Consider the following 12,788-nt stretch of genomic DNA (forward strand, 5'->3'; position numbering starts at 1 on the left):
GCCCCTAGTCACAGTTAACGGTTCTAGAATGGCTTCGAGGGTACGAAGGTCATATGGCATCATCCCTATTTCACTCTTCCTGACCCATTTCCTTCTTCATTTTCCTTTCTAACACCGCTTGATTTTTCATTTCTTTCCCTCTCCTTTCTTTCTTATTATCGCTCTTTTCTTTCCTTTCATTTCTCGCGTCCCACACTTCATCATTTTTTTAATGATGATTCGATCAAACCCTATGTAGGCTACCTACGTATCATGTCCCTCATGAATCAGATCAAGCGTAGTTCTGGAAAAAGTAATGGACGAATAAACTAAAAATAAAAATCTTTTTGGATTTTTCATTTATTGGTTTTTCAAATACAAAACAGATAGTACGATAATGAAAGACTCGACAATCTTAACTAGACTGACAGACTCGATACTACTGTACAAGACTAATAATTAAAAGACAACATAAACGACAGACTCAAAACATAAAAGTTTCCTCAAGCAGCTCGTGCATGCAATGGTCTTGACTAAAATGGTCTTGGGGTATTTGTCATGCTCAAACTCTAGCAAATTGCACCATACCTGAATGGAAAAAATAAGATCAAATATAGTTAGTGACTCGAGACACATGTGACGCCACGACACCTTCTATTGGACACATGCAAGGCATGATTAAGGCTATTTTTGCAAAATAACCTAACGTGGCCAAAATGTGGCTATTAGCGCAAAATCAACAAAGATGACCTCAAAGACATGGACATACCTCACTAAGGCTTATATGGATTCGAACTCCCAATAATCATGACCCAAAATTAATTTGTAAAAATGATTAATTTTGCAAAAACGGCTGATATGGCCCGAAGTGGCTAAAGATGCAAACTCAAAAAGGAGGGACCATAAAGTAATATGAAACCTAGTTGTGGACTTAAGATCCTAAGACATGGGTAATTGAACCACTTTTGCAAAAATAACCCCATTTTGCAAGAATAGCCGATGTGGCCAAAAGTGGCTAGACATGCAAGATTTGGCTAAGACCCCGTGAAGCCAAGAACCTAAGACACTAAGAAGACTGGTCCCTATGTGGGCTGCCTACGTATCAAGTCCCTAAAGATGAGAATCAGGTTCGCGTAGTTCGGGAAGATTAGATATAGGATAGAATTTTAAAAATGCATCTAATTTGAAAACAAAACTACATATTATTTGTCTTTTTGAAAAAAATGATGGAAAATGTAAAATCTTTTTGGATTTTCTTTTTCTATTTTTTTCTTTTGAATTTTTGGAAAATGATGGGAAAGTGTAAAATCTTTTTGGATTTTTTTTTCTTTTTTTTTTGGAAAATAATGGGAAAGTGTAAAATCTTTTTGGATTTTTCATTTTTTTTCATTTTCATTTTTTGATTTTTGGAAAACTATGAAAGAAAAATGCGAGTGGGCCCTACTTGCTTCATTTTTATACTTCACCCTCTTTTCTTTTTCATTTGCCCTCAACTATCATTGGTCCGCCAAATAACCTTTTTACCCTCAAAGATGCAACATGTATCACAAAGGGATGATTGAATGTCTTTTTGGGCCACGAGCCCATTTTTTACAAAATTTGGATAGGCTTCCTACAAAGGGACACGGTGCCTAGGACCGAGCCCTACTAGGTCCAGATGACATGATGCAAATAAGAATGACCTAAAGGCTGACCTAAGTTTGGGGTTCACTAACAAGGCAATTCGGGGGAGCGTATGGTCGATGATGACTGCTCAAGCTTTCCACCCACTACATACGTCCGACGGCCCCCCTCCTAAATTAAGTGTGACTCAACAAACAATTCGTGCACGCGACGCGTACTCTGAGACTTGTTGCAGAAGGAAGACCCATGGTTATGCAAATGATGACAGTTATATAACGGTAAACACATAAGGAAAAGCAATAAACAAATAAGCAACAAAATAGGAAATAAGAAAAACAAACTAAATAAACAAAGCAACTAAAGAAAACAAACACCTCAAACGAATATCCTAAAAGCCAACAAGATCAAGTATCAGCCCGAACCTGCAATTCCCCAGCAGAGTCGTCAGAGATGTCACACCCCTTTTTTTACAAACCTCACTAACCCTCTTAAAAATAATAAAAGGATTTGTAAAGCTCAAAAGGGTTTTCAAATTCGAAAGTGACAAAATTGTGTTCAAAAGGGTTTTCAGAGTTGCCACCCGACATTTGATTTTGGTGTGTCAGGTCACCGTTTTATAAAAATGATTTTTCCTTTTTAAACACTTTGGACTCCAAGACTAAGTCTGCACCAGAGATTCGAGTAAGGGGGTTCATTTGACTCGGGGAGAAGGTGTTAGGCACTCCCCAAGTCCTGTGAAAGCCACGGTTGCGTACTCGATCTAGTTGGCTTTTAGAATATTCAAATTAAGGTAAAAATAAACACGAAAAAGCAAAATAAACACACACGAGGCTCAGGGTCGTCCCCACCTAATAAAAAAATAAAAATAAAAATAAAAATAAAATAAAATACTACGAGTTCTACTTTCGGCCTCCAAATACAAATACTTCGGGGCATTCTCCGGATAAAATATATACAAATCCTTCGGGGCATTCCCCGGATAAATTTAACTAAGGGAATGACCTCTCGCCTCGATACTAACAAAAATCCTGAAGCTTGCCTACCCAAGTGATCGGCCTAAATGTGCGGCTAGCGAACAATAAAAATAACCCAAAATAAAATATAACTAAATAAAATTAAAATTCAATTCTTGTTCATGTGTTAACAACCTTAAATGTGCTTCTAATAAGCGATAAACGTTTCTTCTTTAGTCCAAATTACTTTCTTTAGCATTTCAATTTCCCACGATACATTTTCAACTAATCATCGTTGCCTGACTTCTCTTTCGTTATATCTCTCTATTTTTTTTAATCAACAATAACAAAAGGGAAAATTAGTTCAAACTAACGATAATCAGATGCAAAGAATCAAACAACCAAACATAAATTCACAAATGCACGTTAAACTTATATCACCACATAAACATGTAGAATAAGATTAGGCATGATCCATTAAATACAATAAACAAAAAAATGGTGAGAAATTGACCTCAATGAGTAGATCTGTCTTCAATTATAGCAACAACGTATGAACATGAGCAGGGACTTGAGCTTGATCGGAAAACCTCGAACGGGATACCTCGCCAGAAATATCGTAGTGCTGCGAATCTCGGAAGAAACTGAAATAGTTACTTCGTCGGGTAATTCTAATGGTGTTTGGGATTATTCTTTAGCTGGGTTGGGGCTGATTTCAAGATGGTTTTGCAGCTGTTTGTTGGAGGAAAAGGTGCTGGTCGGAGATGGTATAATTACGACGGAGACAGGGCTATTTCTGTGGTGTTTCGAGACTGTTTTCGGAGCTATTTAATGGAGGCTTCAAGGTGTTTAAGATAGTGGAGAAGATGACTCGTTTTTGGTTGATTCTCGTGGCTGATTTCAGAGATGTTTCGGAGTCGTTCTTGGATCTGTTTTGTAGCTAGCTTTGTTGCGGTTTGAGGTTGGTGTCGCCGGGTTGGAAGATGATAGCATGGGCGTGAAAAGCCTGGGGCCTTGGAAATTTTTTCGGTCGCTGCTCCCTTTCTCCGTTTTCTTTGCTCGTTGCCACTGAGTCTCTCTTGTGAAGAGAGAGTGACGACGGAGGAAGTCTCACTGTTCGTGTGTGTTAGCTGGAGAGGATCACTTGGGGTTTTCCATGGGTCTAAGGTTAGAGGTCTTGTCCTTCAGGTTTGAAGAAGAAAAGAGGGTATAAGGGTTTTTAATGGGTTATGAATTTGGGCTTGGAAATTGGGTTCTCCTCGCAAGAATTCAACTTGGACTAAAATTTCTATAGAATTGGGCTAAGAAAAGGCTAAAAATTTAATCTACTTTTAAAAATATTTATATGAAGATACAAGTAAAACTAAAGTTAAAGTTGGGATTATTATAATAAACTATTATATTTAAAATAGAACTAAAAATTAAAGTTCAAACTATTTTTGGTATTTTCAAAGATTATATTAAAATAAAATAGGTTCAAAGCAACATATAACTTTCTAAAATACCTAATGCGTGAATTAAATAGAGTAATATGGAACTATTTTTTTGTATTTTTTCAATTTTGTGATAAAGATAATGTAAAAGAGTCAAAATTAGTCAAAATACATATATTAGACCTAAACTAAGTATTTAAAGGCTAAAATATGTAAAATCTTGGGGAGGGTCAAAAATCACATGTCTATAGTTACCCCTCTTTGATTGGAAATACGAAGTATTTTCAGGCAAAGAACGACAAGACAGGTTTTTTGACCCGACCCTTATTTAGAGAGGCCGAAAACTAAGAGAAAGGAAGAGAATGTGACCGAGCCCTGGTATATGAGTTGCCTACATATCCTTGGTTATAAAGGAATCAGGCTACGTGTAGGTCAGAGGTGAGTGAGATGATGGAGTACACCGAGGTGGGGAGCCGATCGAGGTGTTGTTCCGTCGAGGTTCCAGTCCGCGGTCCTGTTATTACATCAAAATCAAAAAAAATGAAAAGGACTAACTAAGCCTGTCATCTATGAGTTACAAAAGTCCTATCTATAAGTCTTCTGAAGCTTGATCTTGAGTCTTGAATGGTTCTTCATGCAGACTTTTAGATTTGAACCTTGACGCATGCTCGCTGCAGGTGCTAGTTCATTCTTCTTCAGCTTTTCGGATCACGACGGACATGTAGCGCTCATGACTTCAACCATGTCTTGATCAATTCACATCTTTTTTTTCTGCTGCTGCATTTTGGTTCTCTTTTTGTTCTTATTTTTTCTTTTTTTTTTTTCTTCTTTTTTTCTTTTGTTCTGGATTGAGACTACTTCTACTGGTCATCTCGGATTGTCGACTCACATTCTTACTGCGAGCTTCTGCTACTTCTAACTTGAATTGAATTATGAAATGGCTTCCCTCGCTCTTCAGGTGGGCGCCTGCTGCTGACTTGAAACTTAAAATAATTGAAACGAATTCCCTTGTTCTCCAGATGGGTGACTGCAATCAAAACAACGAAACAAACAAAATTTTCTGCCCCAGTTTGCACTAGGAAGATTTGTGAGTTGTTAGCAAAACTGTAAATCACATATACTATTGATGCAATAATGAGAGTAAAACTAAAGACTTGACTGGGATGTGCGTCTCCTGTGAGTAAAACCAAGAATATTTGACTAGCAAATTCATCAAACTAAGTCTTCTATCTTAGGAGAAAGATTCATCATACTAAGATTTCGATCCTAGGAGAAAATTCATCAGACTAAGTCCTTTTCTCTTTTTTTTCTTTTTGTTGTTGTTATCTTAGGAGAAAGATTCATCAGACTAAGACGTCGATCCTAGGAGAAAATTCATCAAACTAGGTCTTATATCTTAGGAGAAAAATTCATCACACTAAGATTTATATCCTACGAAAAAATTCATCAGACTAGGTCTCTTATCTTAGGAGAAAGATTCATCAGACTAAGATTTCGATCCTAGGAGAAAATCCATCAGACTAGGTATATATTATTTTTTTTGGTATCTTAGGAGAAAGATTCATCAGACTAAGACGTTGATCCTAGGAGAAAATTCATCGGACTAGGTTTCCTATCTTAGGAGAAAAATTCATTAGACTAAGATTTCGATCCTAGGAGAAAATTCATCATACTAGGTTTCTTATCTTAGGAGAGAGATTCATCAGACTAAGATTTCTATCCTAGGAGAAAATTCATCAGACTAGGTCTGTTTTTTCAGTATCTTAGGAGAAAGATTTATCAGACTAAGATTTTGATCCTAGGAGAAAGTTCATCAGACTAGGTCTTCTATCTTAGGAGAAAGATTCATCAGACTAAGATTTTGATCCTAGGAGAAAAGTTCATCAAACTAGGTCTTTTTTGTTATCTTAAGAGAAAGATTCATCAGACTAAGATTTTGATCCTAATAGAAAGTTCATCAGACTAGGTCTTCTATCTTAGGAGAAAAATTCATCAGACTAAGAGTTTGATCCTAGGAGAAAATTCATCAGACTAGGTCCCTTTTTTGTTATCTAGGAGAAAGATTCATTATACTAAGATTTTGTTCCTAGGAAAAAATTCATCAGACTAGGTTTCTTATCTTAGGAGAAAGATTCATCAGACTAGGTTTTCTATCTTAGGAGAAAAATTCATCAGACTAAGATTTCGATCCTAGGAGAAAATTCATCAGACTAGGTTTCTTTTTTGTCTTAGGAGAAAGATTCATCAGACTAAGATTTTGATCCTAGGAGAAAGATTCATCAGACTATGTCTTCTATCTTAGGAGAAAATTTCATTATACTAAGCTTTTGATCCTAGGAAAAAATTCATCAGACTAGGTCTCTTTGTTATCTTAGGAGAAAGATTCATCAGACTAAGATTTTGATTCTAGGAGAAAATTCATTAGACTAGGTCTTCTATCTTAGGAGAAAAATTCATCAGACTAAGATTTTGATCCTATGAGAAAGTTTATCAGACTAGGTCCCTTTTTTGTATCTTAGGAGAAAGATTCGTCAGACTAAGACTTCTATTGGAAGAAAAATCCATCAGACTAGGACTTTTTATCCTAGGAGGAAAACTGTGAAGAGCAATAGCAGCATTTTATGCACACTAGCAAGACATGAAAGGAAAAAGATTTGAGAAACTTCCCTTTGTCGATTCTTCTCTTCTTCTTTTTTTCTTTTTTCTTTCTTCTTTTTTTTTTCTCTTTTTTTTGAACCAACTTGTTTGCACTATTTTGTTCCTGTTTCAAACAAAGAAAACTTGTGAGTTTAAATGTGGTAGTTAGTTTGTGGCCTTGATCTTGAGGGCGGCTTCTTCTACACTTGCCAAGATAACTTTGATTTCAACTTGGACGACCTTGACTGTTATCGACTACCCATTTTCTTTCAACCCTTATCACAGAAAACATCTCTGCTCCATTCAATCCCAATATCCTCTATTTGTTACATTTTGCTCATGAGTTGACATTTACTGAACCCTTGCATTTCACATAATCCTAAAGCATGTTGATTGTTACTAACTCAGTGCGCACACCACTTTTCCCTGACTTATGCCACTTTGATGTGCCGGTCAAATTCATTTTGTGCAATTGGAAAGCTGGTAGCAAATTTTGAAGTCATTTCTCACTTGTTCTGACCAAACCAACTCAAGAAGGGACTCAAACAAAACAAGAGGAACAAAATAAGGGACAAGGGAAAGAGATGATACCTAACAAGAAAATTATAAAGTAGAAATTTATCAGATGTGGATACCAACTTTAATGACCATGACATGCACCTTTGGATTAAGTGATCTAATCTCTCAAGCAGGTCTAATATTCCATTCTTGTTGTACCTTTTCGCTGTGAAATTGGGCTTCACCTCTTCAATTGTCTCATCTGATACACAATCCTCAGTCGACTTGTAGTGCCCTGAAGGGGTTTCACCATCAAGCCTATCTCATTTTGCTCTTTTTCTCAACTCATTGTCGCCTTACGGTGATTATGAGGGTTTTCACCGGTAAAACTCTCTCATTTTATTATTTTTCCTCTTTGTGCTGAGAACAAGGTATTACCCATGATATAAGAAGATCATACTTTTACTATACACTTGATTTGTCATCCTCAAAGATTGGTTGGAAGGTCTTTCTTTGGACCGTAATGTAGGCTTTCGGACGGGGTTGGAAATAAAGGGTGGCATGAAGGCTCAAAATAATTTAAGATTAAAGGGTTCAAAATTACAATTTTTGGAATCTGATCTTTTGGCTAAAATTAAAATGCCTACCCCAGTTTTTTTGGAGTCCGGGGAATTTTTTTAGATTTTTTTTTTGATGGGATTTCTAAGAACATCTGCACCACTCTCGACTTTGGGGGATTATGAAATATTTTATTTGGTGTGACTGAACCGTAAGACTGCCTACGTATCTTGAGGTGACAAGAATCAGGTCAAACGTAGTTCAAAAGACAAAGTTATTTTTTTTTCCTTTTCTCTTTTTTTTTTCTTTTTCCTCTTTTTTCTTTTTCTCTTTTCTTTTTCTTTTCTAGTTCCTAACTCTACTTCTGATTCCAAAATAGGGGTATGAAACAAAACAAATTAAGGCTCAAAAGGGGTAGCAAAAGATAAAAGTATTTGGGTTGCAAAATAAAATGTCTTCGTCGTACCAAACTTTAAAAATGCCAAGTACAAACGTGCAATTGAAGATATGCAAAGAAATCATGCACAGTATCTATTGATGGCATCATCACAAACAGAAAGTACCGACGGACAATACCTTTGTCCCAATGAATGATCCTTGCCAGTTCGAAGCAGATTTGACTAAATCATATATTGATGTGGGATAATGCATTTCAACACTGACTGATTTTCCTCAAACTACTTGAGAGACATTTCCTTATTGTATGCTCTTATCAACCTCTTGATTTCCCAGACTTACTGCCCCAGTTTCACTCAATTTAAACTTCAGGTTGTCTCAGAATGCATGAATCTTTACTTGTTTCCTCAAATGCCTCTTTTTATCATGTTCAAAACTGTGTCATTGCTTCATGATTAAACTAACTTTCAAGACCAGGCTGAGAATTATGCGTGCATGTCATATCATTAGAGTCAGGATGAAAACAACTATAAAAGGAAAAGTGACCTAAAAAATTAACTAGAACTAACAGAAAACAGGAGATTGCATTAGATAGATGGTGAAAAGGGTTTGAACAAAACAAGCAAAATAGACATGGATTACAATCCTGGAACAATCCTAGATAACACTAGATGAGTTATTGCCACTAAACAAACAAGGAAAAATAAGAAGCAGAAGGGTTTGAGCCACAAGACAATGTCCGAATTACAACCCTGAAATGACCCAAAAATAGAAATGACAACAAAATAAACCACCAAAACTCCTCCCTGGCTAGCCAAGAAAGGTGTGTCTTTCCAATTACCAAGCTCTACATCTTAGCCACTGGGTTGCACATCAAAATTACTGGGACCTTCACCAATTTCAATATCATTAACTTCAGTCAGCAAGTTTCCAAGAGGATTCTTATACTCCGTGTCACCATGCATCCTCCCCACAAAGCGTGCATCATCCTGTGCAAGTAAAGGATTCTATGAGATATTCAAGGCGTCACTGTCCTGAATCACAATTATCCCTGCTTAAATCATTCTTTCTATTTCTCTTTTCAAATCCCGACAACTTTCGACATTGTGCCCCTGGGCATTGGAATGGTATTCACACCTTTTAGAAGGGTCAAAGCTTCTTGCACGCAGGTCCACATGATTCGCGGGAATAGGTGCGATCAGGTCATAATGCTTTAATTTCTCAAACAAGCTTGCATAGGACTCTCCTATCGGTGTAAAATTATCTTTCAACTTTTGTTTACCTCTATACCCCTGGGTTGGATGTGGGTTATGGGGCGCTTGAATATTTTGTGGAGGCTAGTGGAGATTTTGCGGTGCTGGCGCGCACCTTCCGGGGTGTCTTGGTGGTTGGCCAATATACTGTGGTGGAGCAACAGAGTATTGTGGGTTCTTAGGGGTATCGTCAAAAAACAAACGAGGTTGGTCATACCTTCGAGATGTTCTTCTAAGACCTCTTCTCGACCTTGATGTCATCATGATTTCTTCAACCTTCTCACTCATGCCACTAAAATTACCAGATTCAATTTGGACGGCCTGCGTTGCAGCTTTGAGAGCTACTTGACTTATAATTTTGCCTATTTTAAGGCCATTTCTCCCATTTTGATTACTTTCGAGAATGATTTGCCAACTGCGGACATCACGTTTTGAAAGTAATTGAGCTCTTGAGCCTGAAAGAAGACAGTGATTAGCTCGTGGTCATCCATGGGTGGCTTAACTCTAGTTGTTTGTTCTCTCCATTTAATGGCATATTCCCTAAAACTTTAAGTTGGCTTCTTCTTTAGATTTGAAAGGGAATTACGGTCAGGGGCAATGTCAATGTTATATTAGAACTGTTTGACAAAGGCATGGGCCATGTCATCCCAGACATTCCAGCAAGATGTGTCTTGATCCATGAACCATTCGGAGGCTACACCCGTAAGGATTTCCCCAAAATAAGCCATCAGTAATTCTTCATTTCCTCCCGCACCTCTTAGTGGTTGCAATACCTTTTCAGGTGGGCTATGGGGTCTCCATGTCCATCATACTTTTCAAAATTGGGAGTCTTGAAACCAAGTGGAAAATGAACATTGGGGAACATACATAGATCCTTGAAGGCAATACTCTTCTGACATGTCAGCCCTTGTATGTTTTTCAACTGTTGTTCCAAGCTTTTCAGTCTTTGGGTTATTTCTTCCGGTGTTATTTTTCGGCCAGGCTTCTCAATCTTTGTAGGAAGATCAAATAGGTAAGAGTGGTACTCAGGAGAGTGGTATTGTTCTTGATGGGTAGCAAATTGTGACTCATGAGTTTTCCTCTGCACCACCGCTGACTGTGGGATAGTGAAAACATGCATAACTATAGTGTTTGTCTGATTGGTTGTCAATGGAATACTTTGGGAGTGTGCAACAGAAGTTCCAGTTATAGTCGTGCAATTGGGATAAAGACTGAACCTAGATGGATAGAATTGATCGGACAATGAAACTGGAGTGGTAGTAGCCGAGATGGGTGTAAACTTTGGGAAAGCATAAGAAAGGGGTAGTCCTTGACCATTGGCCCATGCTTGACATATTTCAAACATTTGTTGTTTCAGCCTTTGGACTCCTCGTTCAATTCAGATTCCGACTCCACAATCTCCCTCGAGGGGTCAACAACTCTTGTATCCAAGTCTTTGCTAGTCATGGCCTCCTTGCTTTTTGACCTTGTGTTGTACAGATGAAAAGTGCCACAAACTAACCACCCTCTGTTATGATCACAATGAAAGTAACAAAAAAGAGCAAAACAAAGCCAACATGTTAGCGTTAGGACATTTATCATATAGAAATATCACATTGTGTGCAATGCCCCTAGCAGCAATTAATGGTTCTAGAATGAATTCGAGGGTACGAAGGTCATATGGCATCATCCCAATTTCACTCCTCTTGCCCCATTTCCCTCTTCATTTTCCTTTCTAACACCACTTGGTTTCTCATTTCTTCCCCCCCCCCCCTTCCTTTCCTCTCATTTCTCACATCCCACAAATTCATTCTCTTTTTCTCTTTTTTTTTTTTTGTTAAAAGATGCTTCGATCGAACCCTATGTAGGTTGTCTACTATCATGTCCTTCACGAATCAGGTCAAGCGTAGTTCTTGAAAGTAATGGACAAAATAAATTAAGAAACAAATTTTTTTTGAATTTTTCATTTATATAAATTTTTTTGGTTTTCAAATACATCATAGGAAGTACGATAACAAAAGACTAGACAAACTCTTAAACCATCTAAAAGACTCAAAAACAGGATCAAAATATAAACAATCTCCTCAAGTAGCTCCTGAATGCAATTGTCCTGGGGTATCTGTCATGCTCGAGTCCTGGTAAGTAGATCCACACTTGAATGAGAAAAATAGGACCAAATAGATCAGTGACTTAATACACCATGGAATCTCCTATTGGACACATGCAAGGCATAATTAGGCTATTTTTTTGCAAAATGACCTATGTGGCTCAGGGTGGCTAGAAGTGTAAACTCAACAAGATTGACCTCTAAGATATGAAAAATGCCTCACTAAGGATTATATGGCTTCAAACTCCCAATAATCATGGCCCAAAATTAATTTGCAAAAATAACCCATTTTTTCAAAAACGACCGATATGACCAGAAGTGGCTAAAGATGAAAACTCAAAAAGGACGGACCTTAAAGTAATATAACACCTAGTTGTGGACTCAAGATCCTAAGACATGGATTATTGAACCACTTTTGCAAAAATGACCCCATTTTGCAAGAATTGTCGATGTGGCCAAAAGTGGCTGGACATGCAAGATTTGGCTAAGACCCCGCAAAGCCAAGAACCTAAGACTTACTAGGAAGATCAAACCCTATGTGGTCTGCCTGCATATCCCGTCCCGAAAGACAAGAATCAGGTATGCGTAGTTCGGGAAGATCGGACACGGGAGAAAGCTTAAAAAATGCAACTAATTTGGAAAAACTATAGTTTTTTGTCTTTTTGAAAAATGATGGAAAATGTAAAATCTTTTTGGATTTTTTTTTTTTTTGATTTTTAAAAAATGATGGGAAAGTGCAAAATCTTTTGAATTTTTCATTTTCAAATTTTTTTTTTGTTTTTTTTTCTTGAAAAAAGTTGTGAAAGAAAAAAGTAATTGGACCCTACTTGCTTCATTTTTCACTCTTCTTTCCAAAACATCGGTCCGCCAAATGAACTTTTAACCCTCAAAGATGCAACACCCATCTTTGGATAGGTCTCCTACAAAGGAACACGGTACCTGGGACCGAGCCCTGGTAGGTCTAAATAACATGATGCAAATAAAAATGACCTAAAGGCTGACCTAAGTTTGGGGTTCACTAACAAGGAAATTTGGGGGAGCGTATGGTCGATGGTGTCTGCTCAAGCTTTCACCCACTCCATACGTCCGACGCCCCCCCCCCCCTAAATTAAGGGTGACTCAACAAAGAATTCGTGCACGCGACGCGTACTCCGAGACTTGTTGCAGAAAGAAGACCCATGGCTATGCAGATGATGACAGTTTATAAAGTAGTAACACATTAAGAAAAACGATAAACAAATAACCAACAAAATAAGGAAATAAGATAAACAAAGCAAACAAAGAAATCAAACACCTCAATCGAATATCCTAAAAGCCAACAAGATTAAGTATCAGCTCGAACCTGCAAATCCCCAGCAGAGTCGCCAGAGAT

The 12,788-nt window shown here is 37.5% G+C and overlaps 1 long non-coding RNA gene across 1 annotated transcript; it reads right to left on the bottom strand.

Annotated features, from left to right (window-relative positions):
- Nucleotides 1-309: 309 nt before the first annotated feature.
- On the bottom strand, nt 310-3,704 carry LOC142162913 (uncharacterized). The gene is made up of 2 exons (XR_012694399.1): nt 3,070-3,704; nt 310-567 (listed from the first exon to the last, which is right to left on the bottom strand). It is a non-coding gene; the product is annotated as an uncharacterized LOC142162913 (long non-coding RNA).
- Between the last annotated feature and the right edge of the window lie 9,084 nt (nt 3,705-12,788).

Source organism: Nicotiana tabacum, chromosome 8, assembly GCF_000715075.1.
Source record: "Nicotiana tabacum cultivar K326 chromosome 8, ASM71507v2, whole genome shotgun sequence".
Taxonomy (NCBI): domain Eukaryota; kingdom Viridiplantae; phylum Streptophyta; class Magnoliopsida; order Solanales; family Solanaceae; genus Nicotiana; species Nicotiana tabacum.